General features: G+C 36.5%; 1 protein-coding gene across 1 annotated transcript in view; it reads left to right on the top strand.

Annotated features, from left to right (window-relative positions):
* LOC121412150 (nuclear receptor ROR-alpha-like) overlaps positions 1–16,882 on the top strand; it is a 63,250-nt gene that overhangs the window by 14,825 nt on the left and 31,543 nt on the right. The window lies entirely within an intron of this gene.

Genomic DNA, 16,882 nt, shown 5'->3' with positions numbered 1-16,882 from the left:
TACGGGCCCTAGGGTTTAAAGCCTATCTTTAGTTTTGGTAAATCGTCCAAAAGTCATTGCCACCTTTTTTTTTTCAATTTCAATACGGTTTATTATGAAAAGACATTGTAAAACAGTCGGAAGACTGACACATACAAAGTTAACAAAAAAGGAAAAATGCATTAAATTATATAACTAAGAATTAACATAATATAATAAGAACATAATAGTAAGATTAAATATTGCACTTGAGGTTTTACACATTACAGAAATATCATTAAGGGGATAATGCTATATAAAGAGAAAAACTTTTCCTATTCTTTACTAGATTACTATATAGGAATGCATGTGTGCCCTGAAGCTGTTCTGATGGGAAGGATATCTAATAATAATATGTTTCATTGGATATTTTTACTAAACTTAAATAAAAAATATTTTGATAGGGTGCCAGATGAAAATGACATATCTTCATGATTTTGACTTGGTTATATATAAAACCCCCTTTTCAAGCATGAAATGGGTAGAACATTTCAGGATATCCCTTTCTTTACTTTTCTGATATAGAAAAAACCATTAACGTATTGCCAAATTTAAATTCTAATGGATGAAAATATGCCATGATTTTTTATGAATTCTAATGGCTGGAAAAACATTGAATGACTACTACACTTATGAAAAAGAATGTTAAGCTATAATTCGCATAACTATGACCCTCTGCCAAAGCTTTATAGATCGGCCATTACCCAGTCAAGATAATTTGTAACATTACTTGATAAACATTCTTCAAATTGGGAACAAATAATTTATCTTTTGTGGCTATATTCTTCCTTTTCCAATTTTTGAATTAGAGGTTTTTAAAAAAGGAAAAAGGGGTAATTATAAAACAGTGAATTGTTCTGTACTTATTTTTTTCATGAATATTCAATAAGGAAACAGAAGTTTGCATTTATTTTAAGACTGTGGACATAATCTCTTCCGTCTGTCTTTAACCCTGCATCATATGCATTATCTAAATATTACTGCCTGTAATGACCAGAGTGTGACTGTATTGTCGGTAATGATATTTTGGGAGTCAAATTTGATCGAATTGTGATGAACAATTTCACACCTCTCAATAGAAGCGCACCGCGATCCATCATGTATTGTTTTGCAACAATGCCGTTGTTAAGCTTCCTGGAATAAAAAGAAAATAATAGCAGTATGTAGATACTCGACTGGGCCTGTGCGAAGCTCCGTGCCAATTTCCCGTAGGCCTCCAATATGCATGCAAATTTGACCCAAAGAGAAAACATATTGAATTTCTAGTCGTTGTTCAGGATTTATTCATGAGTCATGAAAGGGGATTCTTTATGTGATTTATGTTGTCCGATATATATGTATCAGTTTTATATGCAATAAATTGGTTTTGATAAATTGAGATGATTTAAATCCTTTTTTCAGGAAGTGATGGTCCTTCCTCTTTCACTCTCTCAAATTAAAATACAAAGGCCTGGTACATCACCTAACAAAATTTTGCATGTGGAGAGATCATGGGTTAAAATAAGAAAATTCAAGATCAGGAAAATATTGAGTTCTTTTTGCTGCTTGAAATATCATTGTGGGTTGGTAAGATTGGTTGGCATAACATTTTCTGGTAAAGTTATGTTCACAGGTAACTAACATTTCAATTTCAATTTAATTTCTTTTCCAGTACTGATGAAAACATCCTAAATTCAGTCATGTATGCCTATCCTAAGACAAAGAATAGAGAAAAAACATACAAAGGGGAAGTACTTCTATAAAATCTATGAGATTTATCAATTAAAAAAAAATGAACATTTCAGCAGCAAAAGGGCACGGCATCGGCTTATTCCTAATTTGAAACATAATTGACAATAGGATTTCTTACAGCTTGGTATTATAAGAAGAACTTTTGTACATTTGGATAAGACCTCTATTAAGCTTCTGTTTAAGGGTATTATTCGCCCATGGACCTAGTAGGTCCATGATTCGCCTAATCTTAGAGTATGGCCAGGCTGCGTGGTCACCGTATAAGCTGGGTGAGCAGATTTAAGCACCTATCATACTCTGAACATCTTTGCCTCCTGAAATTGCCATCACTCAGTCACAGAGGTGACATGATAGACATGTACAAATATCTGCATGGTTACTATGATACAAGTTTTGAGCTTTTCTGTCTGAGAAATGGCGGTAAAACACTGGTCATTCCTTAAAGCTAGAGAAAAGATATTCACCTCTTGATGTGCGGAAGTTTTTCTTTGCTAAATGAGTGATAATATAATTTTAATAATAATAGCCAATTTTTATAAAGCGCTTTTCCCAGAATGGCCCAAAGCGCGTTACAGCATATTATTCCGGTCATTGGATTCATTTCATCCGCACGAAAAGTGCACAATTTCCACTCCCTGGGGAGCATTCTTGCATTCATCGCAGCCTCATTTTGGCGCTGGCAAAATCAAACATACAATATCTTTCGCATCCTACCGGGTACCCATTTAGCACCTTGGTCGAGAGTGGCACAGTGTGGATTAACGCCTTGCCAAAGGACGCTAGACCGCGGTGGGATTCGAACACACGACCTCTGTTTACAAGGCGAGAGTCAGAACCACTACACCAGTCATAGATGTGTGGAACAGTCTCATAGAAGATGTTGATTTTGAATGATTTTCGATTCACGTGTGTTTTCATGGAATGTTTTGCTGTCTACGATACCTGTGCCACCCCTCCCTGCCAACTTAAGTAGGGCATCTAATTTTTGTCTAATTTTGTCTGGAGGAGAGCAGCAATAGACATTCTACTTTGATCTATGAACAGGCTTAGTCCTACAACATCGTTGGAGTAAACTAAATTAAGGTTTTCTTACTTGCAAGGAGAAGAGTTATTGTTGTGACAGAATTTGTCAGACGAAGCATAATGCCCCTAAGAAGCGTGATGATGTCAAATGCAGAGACATGCTTTGGCAAGAAGGAATGTAATCACGGGAGACATTAGTGTACTGCCGAGAATACAATCTTACGACGTAATAAAAAGATTATAAGGCCCATATATGTCAGATGTACTGGCTGCTGAGGGAAAAAAAATATGGAGGAGATGGGTGAATCCGAGGTCAGGGGTGTTTACATCGATTCGCGGTGCGTTTGGTTTGTACGCAGGTTGTGAGAGAGAGAGAGATAGAGACCTGATAAAGGGAGTATGGGGGGCTTCTGTGTATGACCTAATTCTCGTGCTCTGCTTATCAACGTTGTTCAGGGCCAGCGAAGCTATGCAACGCTCAATGAGCGCAAGGAACTATGATTAATTTGAATACAGAGAAGACAGAAAATAATACAGGATTATGTTTGCATTTTGCTTGCAGAGATGGATGGTTAGTGGGTTCGAATTGTGTATGGGGAGAAGATGCGTGGAAATGGGTTCATACAGATCGGCACTTGCTGCTTTTAGCTAGCTATAGCTACATTTATAATATGCGCAAGTGTGTGTTCCCTCCTTGATGTTTGTTTAAAACTACTCTATGCAATTTTTATTATGCGTTTTCCCCCAATGATGAATGTGTAGGTTTGTAAAGACCAATGTGTGCTTTGACGTGTGCATCACCTTTTTATTGGATGGGGCGGTGGTGTGAATGCGTATTGTGCTTGCCTGAATAATTGTCTGTCCAATATTTGTTTTGGGGTTCTTGCTGGCAATTCCTTTTAATTATTTTTCACATTCAAAATCTTTTGGTTGAACTGCTAGGTTTGCTCATGCACATGTTCCCCCCCCCCCCTCCTCTACTCACTGTATTTATTTCTCAAAATTCATGGCTCTTTGTATAGTAGCCATTACTTGTTTGGACTTTGCGATCTTGCCTCAAGATGATGAATTTTTTAAATCACTTTAAAGAGGCCTATATGTCTGATTTTATTTTTTTATAATGACTTCAGATTCATGATCAATTCAAAGAACACTGATTAGATCCCATCAATATACATGTTTATAACTATCGGCTTTCTGAAAGTTTCTGTTTTTTTCTAGATTTATGTTATACTTGAATGTGCAAATTTTTATTTCTTCATTTTACAACGTGCTTAGTACTTCTTAAAAAGCTTTTTGTAAATAATCTACTCTATTGCTTTTCCATTTCAACACTAGATATATAATCATGGTGTTGCTGTCTTATTTTATACTCTCTATATATTCTGCTTTGACATTTTTTCCATATCATCACGCCCCCCCCCCCCCCCGAACCACCACCACCCTTAATTACAGAGTCATCCTTTCATTTATTTTCTGTAGATCTGTGCATGTGCACCCAGGCATTACTATTTACTGGGCATCTTACATGTGAAAACTAGTACACAAATATTGATCTTTCAATCAGGGAGATACATTTACATGGCGCGAATTGTAGACATTATCTCAATTATCCAATAAATTGGTATTCTAAGTGCCCAATTGGGAGTGGGAGACATGGGCATATGGCATCCGGCCTTGTTGACATGACCCAGTATGCTGTTGCTTATTCTACTTTCTCCTCCGTCAGGAACTATGTCATATGCCTCCGTGCTCACCTCATCAAATAGTTGTTCCTATCAGATATCAGCCCAAAACAGGGAAGATGTAGGGTATGGGGTGTCTTATATATTCTGAAGGGGTATGCAGATTGATCGCGTGTTTGTTTAACTGCCAAATGGCAGCGCAACTGGAAGATTCAGCACGGTATTTGCGTGGAATTCAGGTCGAAACGTAAAGCTTACAACAATTTTTGACCGAGTTTAAATGTTCCTCCTTCAGAAGATCATTTTTTTTGCATCCTTCTTTACTCTGTGTTGTAAAATATTATTTACCCCCTCTTTGATGTCAAAGAGAAAACAAATAATCATGTTCCCTGTCTGCATGTAATCACACTTGAAATTCATGTGAGTCGGTCCCCCATGAATGTATTATGCCTGTCGTTTTATGTCTTCATGAAATCACCCATCAGCATCCACATGCAATTAACTATGAATGATATATTTAATCTACAAGGGCGCTATCCATTGACCTAATTATTGTATCATCGCACAAAGTTTATGAGCATGAGAGAGTTCATTTATAATGGAAAAAGCATGTCATTACTGTCATTTCTATGCTGATTGGAATTTGTTATTGCTAATAGAGAGACCGAAGTTCTGAGCCATCAATATTTCACTATGCGCCTGCTTCAGTGGTATGTTGGATATTGTGTAGCACACAGAGGCGATGGCGGTGAAATTGAACAAAATATTGTTGTAACATTTGGGCTGGTAGGCTGCGAGGCTTTGATAACTCGTCATTGACCCACTTAATTCGAGATGAAAAGGAAACGACCTTGTGACCCACTTCTTGAACAGAAGAAGGGGAAATAGGTCTTGTTGTGGTTCTAAACTTGATTGGAGGATAATTGAGAACATTTGCTTCATGTCAAAAATATTATACATGAAATGATTAGGGGATACTGCCATCTTTGTCAATATTTTTGTTGTTTCTGTATTTGTTGTGAATAATTCTTTTAACCTGAGCAGTTCATATTCAAAATAAATATAAATTCCTTGCAATGCCCTAGGTTTACACATTTTTATTGTAGATAATAATACATATGATTTATATAGCGTCTTTTCCATTTTGATTAAATGCTCAAGGTGCTTTGAAGGGAGTAAGACATAAAAGTAAATAGAACTAAGAGAAGTACAAAAAAGGGCAAATTTAAAAATGAGGAAAAATGACTCTTCAAACCTAGTACCTGCTGGTGAACAAAAGCAATTTTAGGTTGCCCTTAAAGGATGTTGCAGAGTTTGAGTTCTTCAGCTCCTGTGGTAGTGAATTCCACAGGGCTGGTCCGGGCATGATACACCTGATAATGACATTAATAAGAAGAATAATAATACACAGAGCATGTGTGAATAAAAATAATATTGTTTTTGCTTAAAACCAAATCCAGGGGGTTCACTGTAAAAAATATCTGAACTGAATATATAATAGGAGTAAATATAGAACATATATTTATTTTAATTGCCTTTTTAGCTTCATTTGAAGGAATTTCTGTAATTATACACCATCTAATCTGTTATAGATTGTAGAGTTTACATTTGATACGTAACCAGTTTTTTTTTCCAAGTTTACTTTTTAAAAAAAAAATTTTGTACACTGAAATTTGAACCTGATTTGTTTTGGGTGAAAATCAAAAGCCCTATTTATTTTCATAGATCTGTTTTCAGCACTAATGATTGTTTGTAATATGTGCAATATCATACACTCCTACTGTACTGTAATGAAAAAGCAAGGGCTATTGAATATCATTTTGCAAGATAAAAGCAGTGTATAGTTGTTAATAACCCAGTTTTAGAAAAAAAAACTTTAAACTTTAAATAAATCTAATTGCAAGCTCATAAACAAACTGATATTAGTCATGAATTGCAGATATGCTAAGAGTGAGATGATCATAAAACATTGATTACTTTTAATTTAGAATTTTGAGTTTTAAGTTTGAAATGCATATTATATCAAATTTTTCCTGTAAACTAAAAATTTGCCATTTCAACGTCACATTATATCAAACCCTTTTGCCTTAACTTCCATGTGCTTCTTGTTTTTCTACATTCCATGATGTTATAGCATCTAAAGTTAGGCATAATGATCTTTTGAGTGCTCCATTATAATACCTTCCTTAATTTTCTTCTTTGCATTCCAGACTCTCATTTGCAATTTATATTATGTTACAGTTCCCAGGCATCGGCATTTTTATTTTTTACTCAACTTGAAAATGTCAATGTCTTAGTGTTGCCTCAAGAGAGGTGGAATGCTCCTGTTCATTATATCTTTCAGAATTTTTGTTGTCATTTCTTGTATATACATGTAGGTTCAAAAATTGAATCGTGTAACAGAATTCAAGTATGATTTGATTCACTGCAAAATCTGATAAATTTATTTCATTTTAAAAGTGTGAAATTTATGTATGGTTCATTGTTTGATTCTCTGTGCACAATACTGTTATCTAGTAGTTTATTCATCAACATATATGGATAATAATATCCTTTTAAAAAAATTTAAAAGTCAACCTTCCCTGCATTGCCAATTTAACCCCACGGTCCCCACCCACCCCTTACATTGAAAATCTGGCCGGTGCTCTCCGTGGGGGCCTGGCAGGACGTTCATGCCGAACAATAGAAACCTGGGGTTTTATTTTGATTTCCGTTGGGACCCAGAAAGTTTGGTATGTTTAGCCCAGATAGCGGGCGAGTGAATGTGGAACAATGACTGGAACCGAGGTGTTTAGTAGCTCCAAGGCTTGTTCATGTTCAGGTCTCGCTATTGTTCACATAGCAGTCCCTCCCTTCCCCCATAACCCCTGCTGCCCCCGTCCCCTTTTCTCATCCCACTTTCTCTCCCCTTCTTCCTCTTTTTCTTCTTCCTCTCCTCCACTGCCCCCTTCTATTCTCACAAAAAATATTCTTGAAGAGAAAAATAAGATTTAACTGCACCATCATTATCTAGAAACTGCAGTGGAGTGACTGCATTTGTGTTGTCTATGACCCCATGCTTGTTCATCTTTCAGTTCAGATTAGCATTAATGCAAGTGATCAAATGAGGCTTGAATAAACCAGTCTTGTGATAAATTAGAACGAGTAAAAATAATTATGCTCCATAAAAATATGCATTTTCATTGCCATAATCTGTATTACAAACTCGATGCAGTTTGCAAAATCCATCCTCATGTTCAGATGAATGTAAAACCGTCCGCATACCTGGTAACAATTACGGGTACAAGAAACTGCCAAAATTGATTTGTCTGAACAGGAGGAACTGTAATGCCAAAGGGATTGACTAACGTTTCTTCCAGAGCCCCCTGCATACGGAAAACTTAATTGCTGACCTATATGTGTCTTACTCCTTGAGGATACCAGCCCATCATGTCTGTACGGCTCTCATGTGGGCCCAAACAATGTTCTCGAAAATGTCTTGATGGAAAACATGAAGCAGGGAAAAACAAGGGAAGGAACGGCGGCAGTGCACGGTGCTTTCAGGGGAGCTTGAAATTAAAAAGTAGTAGAAAGAAAAAAAATCAAAAGGGAGATAGAATCAATGTTTCTGTGCCGTAGAATTAGAGCAATTAGTTGAAGGGAAATCGTGCTAGTTATGGTTTGTGGCTGATGGGCTCAATTTTTTAATGGTCTTTGACCTGTGTACATGTGCACAAAAGTGAGTAGAATGATAAAAGAAGGAAAAAAAGTCAATCGAGAATTTAAATCCATTTTTGTCTCGCCTGCATAGCAGAGCAAGACTATAGGCGCCGCTATTCTGACAGTGACAGCGTCATCAACGCCAAATCGTAATTGAAGGTAAAGTGTTTGAAATTATATTAATACTAATTATATAGGCCTATAAACATTTACTTCAATTATGAACAGATTTTGCAAGGATGTCTCATTGAGTTAATTTTAATATTTGGTGGTTAGAATTCTGTTGAATAATTTTGCTTTCTTTTTTTTATGTTACTTTTATGATGGGATCATGGGGATGATTTTGCATCCTTTCATATCACTTAGCAAAAGGAATCTGCACTTTATCCATGTGTGATATAGATATTTGAATACATATGTGGGAAGAAAATAAAACCCTAAGTATATTACTGGTTGTAATCAGCAGTATACGCATGCATCTTATAATGTATAGTATAAACAGAATTTTAATTTTTCATGAGGACAAATTAGGTGATCTGTTTCTGATTTTCACGAATAAACTCACCATTTTTATTGAGATCAGTATGATCATCATGATGAATACTGAACTTTTCTTATAAAAAGAGGAAAATTAGAAAGTTGTGTAAAAAGGTGTAGGTGATACACATGGTACATGTTATGATAACTCTGATATACCCAGGATAGCCACCCCAGCTTTATAAGGTTATTTTCCAGCAGGCCCTGCAAAATATCATTTCCTTCTTTATTCTTATATGCTGAGCACCTTGCTACAAATCATGGAATTTACTTCCATTTTCTAGTAATACTTTTGTATGACCTGGGGGTTGTCTCACAAAGATTTAAGTATGACTTAAGTCGCACTTAAATGCCGACGCGTACAAGATATGCAACGCGCGATCTTATTGATAGATACGCATTAGTGCGCATCCTCTTGAGACGATCTGACCAATACGGTCAAGCCTTTCATACCGTACGCAACCCGGTATTTAAGTGCGACTCTAAGTCATACTTAAATCTTTGTGAAACACCCCCCAGGCTGTGGATAGAACCCACGACCTGTCATATATCAGGCAGGCACTTAACCAGTGCACCGCCATGCCAGGCAGTATAACACGATGGGTTCCACGTAATCCAAGTAATTTACTGCCAATACTTTGCAGCGTACATATGCGCATGTGTTGGCACCGACACTGGAAAGGCCAGCAAATTTTTTTTTCTTTCAGTAAAAATTAATTATCTCACGGAGAGTCTCGATCTCTTAGGTGAATGAGCTGAGGCTCAAGCTATATAGCAAACCTTCTTACATTCCACTCAATCAATGCAGCTCCCCTCTGGCCTCTCTCCTTCTGATATTTCTCTTAATCCTGAATAATTTTCATCGTTGATATCGCTAACGAATCTCTCTCTCCCTGTTATTGCCCACTACCCCTTTCTCTCCACCAGATTCTTTTCGTGTCTCTCCATTTCTATCCGAATCCATCTATTTTTTTTTATCTATCTCTCTTTCTATATCACTCTCTCTGCATCTATTGAGGAATCCATGCCTCTCTTGTTCTCTTTCTCTTTATACCGGTCTATCCCTGACCCCCCCCCTCCCCATTTGTAAAGCTATCTGTCCCCTGCAGAACTACATTTCAATCATTTCTTTTTTTTTCTCTCTTTTTGCCCTTCCCCCCCTCTGATAGTAGTTTCTTATCTGTGTGTCTCCATTCATTTTTAGTCTTTTCTTTCTAGCCCTCCCTCTCCTCTCTCTTTAACTATTCCATAAACTTAACCTAGCAAATGGTATTCATTTGCTCATGTACAATAATAAAATTAATAGTTTCTGTCAGATAAGATAATATTCAAGACACTGGAAGTTTGGGTTGTCACTTTTTATTCTTACATTTCCATAGTATTCGGTCAGCAGTAAATAATTTTTCATATCTCATACTTCCATTTTTTAGTAGTCTGTGATGAGTAGATAAAAATCAGCTTATATTTATGATTGACTACCTACTTCTCTTCTGGTTGTTAGCTTCCAAGTACTAAGATAGTCCTCCCTCAGCAGTTCTCCCCGCTCTCCCTCCATAGTTACATTGTCCCTCATTGTACGAGTCTCTTTCATTTGTGCAACTCACTGCTTCTCGTCGGGCACTAGGGGGCACTCTCCAGGGCACAAGGTATTTTGCTAACCCAGTTCTTTCTGTGGTTAAAACCCAGCCATTGTTACACCACTTTCTGGCTATAATCCTCATTCTCCTCAACCGTTTTCCCTCTCTTGCTCCTTCAGTTGCACTTTTACAAGCCCGCAACACAAATTTTCTGAGAATAAGCCTGGCGTATGTTTTCATAATATTTCCTTGAGTTTAACACAGAAAAAAGGGTTAAAAAGGAGAGAAAATGTGTGAAAGAGTGCAAGTTTCACTTGAACATTCTTGTATAGAGGAAGTGGGTTAGGGAACAATGGAATATCATACGTATGCATATGTGAGGGATTAAGAATCTGGTTCAGACCGTTTGGGTGCCCCAGGGCTTTCTACATGCACCCTTGTTTACATACAAAACTTAAATGTGATATCATGTTTAATGGCTACATTCAGGTATTACCCACTGACAATGCAATGCACTTTAAGTGGCATGTAAAATACACATCAGCGTAGGAGCCCAAAACAGCGGTCCCTCCAGATATTTCCACATGCTGCAAAGAAAAGAAAGTGGCTGATGCTCTTTATTTGGTCGTTTTAGTGATTTTATTTTTCTCCAAAAGAATATTTCTTATTACAATAATCTGTAGACGAGCTTTTGGAAGGAAAACAGGATTTTTAATACTTTTTTAAATGTTTGTTTCTGGTGTGACTGTCTGTAGAGGTATGGTGTGACTTCTTCTTGTTCAAAGGCTTGTCTGGTTAGTGTAGCCGGCTCCTGATATAATTTTTGTTGATACAAATTTTTACATTGGTGTCCCCCAAGTGTCGGTCCTTTGGCCATTATTTTTCTGCCTTTCTTAGAGTCCACTTGCAAAAAAATGTACATAAACGTTGCCTTATTATTCAATAGAATACACAATATTTTTTCAAATATTAGAAATTGGTGTGTTCCAAGGTTCAGTTCTGGGGCCATTGTTTTTCTGTTTATCTAGATTAGTCCCCTTCCAAAATTGCACAAAAATGTCTTATAAGCAAGCATTTGTTTTGTATGCAGATGATATACAATGTTCATTAAGGTATCTTACCCCATTCTGTCATGGCCTTGCCTCATGTCCTTCAATTTAAAGAGCCTCTTATGTAGTGTACTACCTTGAATAGAGAATTCCAGGAGTTGCTTTAGAGAGAGATAGATGAACCGTGAGGTACACAACACTACAGGCCTCAGAATAACAAAAGAATATTAAAGCTGTAATTGGGATGAGAGTCAATTTTTACTTTGGATAATGTGATCAAGATATAGAATCTATTATCTAAATCCGGATGCAGACATTTACATGGGGATGGACAGATCAGAACGGACCTTGGATGTAGGATTGCTAGTTTTGTTATTGAAAAGGTGTATTCTGTATACATTTTGATGATATTTTCTATTGTACATATTTATAAGTTTTGCTATGTACAAGAGTGTTATAGGAAGGAGAGCAGAAGAATCGTATAATTAGGGACAAATTAAACCAAAAGCCCTTTTGAAATTTAGAATGAAAAAAGTAGTCTCTGCATATGTCAGGATAAATTGCCTGAAATTTTTGAGCAAACATAAGATTAAACTTTCCTTACATACACTGTTGGCTGTTTGAAAGTTGTATTTCACTTAAATTCTGAGATATGAATATGTATTGCGAAGTCTACTTTATCGCCAAAGAGTTTTTTAGATAACAAAATGAAATATACAAGTGCTATAACATTTGTTTAGACGATATGTCATAATTTCCATGTTTTATACGCATATCATCAGAAAAATGTATTTTCTTTATTGATGAAATAATATTAACACCATCTTATTGTTCTTGATAATGAGCCTGCATTGTGTGTAGAGGAAAGACATCAGCGTTTGTTGGTTTAGCAACTCCCGTCTCCATCCTAGCGTGTATTTAGGGAGGTTGATTTGCATGGAAGGAAGAACCCTCGGCATGCATCCATGTATGTAATGTGAGTTCCTCCATGACTGACCCACTGGTTAGCATTGATTGATTAACATTTCATAGGAGGATGCATAAGCTCTTAATATTATATGAGTACTTTGAATTGGATTTGTGGGGCCAGCAAAGGGTCAGCGAATGTCGGTACGCCTCCGTAACACAGAAGATGTATGACATTCGTCCAAGGACGTAGAGAGATGATAAAGGGAGGGGGGAAATGAGATAGCTGGTGGAGTTAATATGTAAACAGAGAGATGGAAGTGTTTGCAAGCACTGTAGAAATTACAGTGTTGAAAATTACACTTGTCAGTATTAATGTGAGAAGGTCCACCACGTAGTGTAAAGATAATAACCAAAATGTGATACAGCCACAAGAAACATGCATCCATAATTATGTTTGGTATAAAGAAGCATAGATATTTATATGAAAAAAATATTATGGTGACTTAATTAAAAAGGACAAGATAAGCGAGGTTCAGTCGAGATAAGGAGAGGGGGAAATACATGTTTACATGATAGATTAAGAAATGGGATATAAATCAAGTAAGATGAGCTTGGGTTCATAATCAATGTAGGATCAGTAAAACTTACTTTTGAAAATTCAAATGTCAAGTGTAGATTCAGTGATATTAGTAGATAAAGATCATTTTTATATCATACACTAAGCCAAAACCTACATTTGGAAATTGATTTTCCATGAATTTCCTCAAATTAATGAAATTCAATTTGTGCATTCCGTAATTAGATATGCAAATTTATTTTTCATGAATCCACTCAACGAAAGTTAACTTGTTCATTCTATAATGTAAAATTTATACTTTTGATGTGGGAGAGAATTTCAAAATCTTAATTAAAGCAAAGTGGTTTATACTTTTGCTTGTGCTCTGTAAAATGCACATTATTTGTAGCTGTTATTGTGATATTTAGATGTTAATGGCAATGTTGCAGTTTCTTCATGCATGGTCATTACGCTATTTAAATACTGATAAAACTATGAGATTTGATGGTTATTTTGATAGCAAAAATTTAAGGCTAAAGAACTGGCACTAGAACTAAGAGTCTAGAGTCTTTCTTAGTTCTTAAGGCATTGTTATATCTTATGTGGTGGCCACAGTAAAACTTTAGCATCTATATAGATTTTATGAATATGGATTCTAAATTGATACACTCTGAGAAAAATTCTTATCGTGATTATTTGTTTTATCTTATTTTGTGTAAGAACATTAGTGAATGGATTTTGTAGTTCTTTTGGAAGGATGTCTTCCACCAAGCAAATCCTGTATCTATTTCACTTGCTATTTCCCTCCCTGTTTGCTTGTCCCCCTGGTTTCCATTGGTCTGCCTTCTACCTCTAGAGTTTAACCTCACTTAACCCTTCCGCTGTTGATGAATGACACATCAGACCTAGGATATAGGTCTTCCATCAAGAAAAACCAGTCAGCTTGATGGAGTCGTATGACATCCACGGCGCCCAGAACTGCTAGGCACCTGGCAGCCAGCCTCACGGTCTGGCCCTCCTGGACATGCTTGTTTTCATGTTTTTTTCCAAACTTTCCGCTTGTTCCTGGATGAGGGAAAAAAGGGTTGGAAAGCTGAAGGGGAGGCATTTGGACAGTTGAGAACACACAGGGTTGATCACAACGGCATGGCTTATAGAGAGATACAAGAGAGCTGGTCTGCTCATCTGTCAAAACTATATTGAGGGTGGCTAGAATGGAAAACAAATGTTTTGACTTCCCCTGCATACGTGAGAATTCTTTTGATCAAACTTTAAAAAAAAATGGATATTACAAGAGCCATTTCCTTCCATATTTCATGCATTATCCATTCATTCTTTTAGATGTTTACTACAAAAGTGGATCGAGGATACAAATTGTTTTGCAGCCATTACATAAAATCTATTGACATTTTGTTTTCTTTGATACTTTGTCTCTTCATTATTGGCTTTCATGTGGGTATGGTTTGATAGAACTTTACTTGTGGGGGGGGTGGTAATATCATCTTGCTAGTAATTTTTTTTTCAGAACTCATGTATCAGATTTCTAGCTATTCTTGGTTGTGTGTAAATATCAAACATACAGATTACATCCCAAGCACATCTCATGTGTTACCTCTCCCTTCTTGCTCATTTTTTCTATCTTCTCTCATGATATAGAGTGGGGGATTTTCCTCCCTCCCTCCGATCTTCTTGTTTGATTCTTTCCAAAGAAGAATAAGAAAAGAATCGAATCACATAAGTCTCATCCCCTTTATCAAACCGGAAGGCCCTCTGAAACCGATCGACATTCAACTCAAGTCCTATTTGCCAATCATTTATTTTCCAATATCACATGACTCACGGCTTCTTGACACTGGCTTGTTCTCCCTGGTAGGATACATTGCGTGACCCTCTGACCCGTCGGCAGCGGCACAGAGAGCCAATGAACGCGAGTGCTACACCGCATGAAGAAGCCCTGGACACCGCATACTTGATGGGTGTTCATGTTACTTTTAAAGCCCAGCTACACTCTTCCATTGTCTTTTAAAGCCTTTATTCACTTTTGGAAAGTAAAGTGATCACTCATCAAATCCATTGTCAGATGATGTAAACAAGAACATCGTAGAATACACATTGTATAGAATATGCAATATTAAATATTACATATTTGTCTCAATTAAAAGAGTAGAATCCAGACAAAAAGAAAATATGTGTTTTTCTTTGAAGTATTCATTCAGGTCCTTTTTTTTAATCAAAAGATTTCTCATTTTAAAGTTTGAACCTCTTATCAGATGAAATGAAAAAAAGTACATCATAAAGTGAAGAGGCAGTATGTTTTCTAAATGAAAAAATTGGGGTCCTGACAAAGAGGAGTTGAAATATATGTTCTTTTTCTTAAGAATTCCCAAGAATGGAAGGCAGAAAAAAGTTTCAGAATATAACATTTTAAAATCATTCATATAAAAATGCGAACATACATGTAGATTTCCATCAAAGATTGTGAGAGCATCATGGGTACATGCATAGTGAATAATAATATTCCGTATTTATATGGCGCTTAATACATCGGAACGACGTCTCTAAGCGCTTTACAGACATATTATTACCCCGGTCATCGGATCCTTGCATGCCCGCATACAATGTATGCACCTTCTCCACTCCCTGGGGAGCATTCCAACAAGAGTTCCAAGACTCAAACGCTAGGCATACTACATATAGGCTTTCACATCCTACCGGGTACCCATTTAACACCTGGGTGGAGAGTGGCAAAGTGTGGATTAACGCCTTGCCAAAGGATGCTAGGCCATGGTGGGATTCGAACACACAACCCTCTGATTACAAGGCGAGAGTCAGAACCGCTAAACCACGACGCTTCCACATTACTGAATATCCAACGATGTTGCTGTTCTTTCATGATCATCCTTCATATCACTAAAGCTTGAAGTATGCTTTTATGTTCTGAGAATACTATGAAAAATGTAAGGTTGTGGGCCTATTCAAACAAATCTATAAAGGATCTGTTCCATAATTGATAATCCGTAATTGATATTCCTATTTAGACCGGCAGTCCCACTTTTGTATTGATGAATATATGTTTTGAGAAAAATGACAATGTGTCAACACTTTTAAAAATTGCATTTTCTTTGGACCAAAGCACCCTATTGGTTTCCCCATCAAATCCCAGAAAGAAGAGGAAAAAAAAAGGTAGATCGAGTGCACTCCTTGAACTATGGAAATCGTATAATCCCATGTATTATACTTCAGTAATTGCAGATTTGACTAAATTCTCTGATTACCCAGCAACCTTGCTGTCACCAGAATACAATGATATTTAGAATAAGTCGGGTAGATTTACAAATATCCCATTCAAATCCAGAGGATCCCATCACTTTGAAAAAAAATATATACATTTAATGCTTTGATATATCAAATAAAGTCACTTCAGAAGGGATTCATGGTTGCTTGGGTCATTAGTAGATAACAAATCAAAGAGACTGCCAGACCTTCAGTCAAAATATAGAAAATAATATCTCTTTATCTTCATTCAGACCACCAGTCTACATGTATTGAATTTAATTTCTGTATATTCATCCTTCTACTGCCCCTCCCCCCCCCCCCGTTCTACCAGGAGCAACATCTATCTCGCTTGCTCTCTCTTTCTCTCTCCCTCTCTTCTACTCTCTTTTACTTTCTTTCACATTCCTTTGTTGCTTTTAATATTTTTTTTATCATTTTCATCTTGTTTTTCTTTAAAAATTTTCGTTGAAAGTAATTTAATTCACAAAGTGCAGATTCTCCCATGATTTAGATATATCAGGGGTCTGGTTTAATAAAACTTGTTATCGGAGCTAATTTAACTGAACACTATAAAGCTACTAATACCATTCATTTCAATTGCTTGATAATAAACTTGTTATAGAAATTGTGCATTTTCTATTACATCAAACCTTTTTGAAAGAGGACTCTGCACTCTTTGACACTAATGCACACCTTATTAATCATTAGCAGAAATAATTTGATTTGAAGCGAAGGAGGTTGTATCCAGCACGAACGAACAGGATTTAAACGTTTGCTTGAAGTTGAACAACAATAAGAAATTCCACACTGGTGTGGTATGAA

Source organism: Lytechinus variegatus, chromosome 3, assembly GCF_018143015.1.
Source record: "Lytechinus variegatus isolate NC3 chromosome 3, Lvar_3.0, whole genome shotgun sequence".
In the NCBI taxonomy this organism is placed as follows: domain Eukaryota; kingdom Metazoa; phylum Echinodermata; class Echinoidea; order Temnopleuroida; family Toxopneustidae; genus Lytechinus; species Lytechinus variegatus.
The sequence above is the reverse complement of the archived record's forward strand: the minus strand, read 5'-3'. Positions and strand labels throughout refer to the sequence as shown.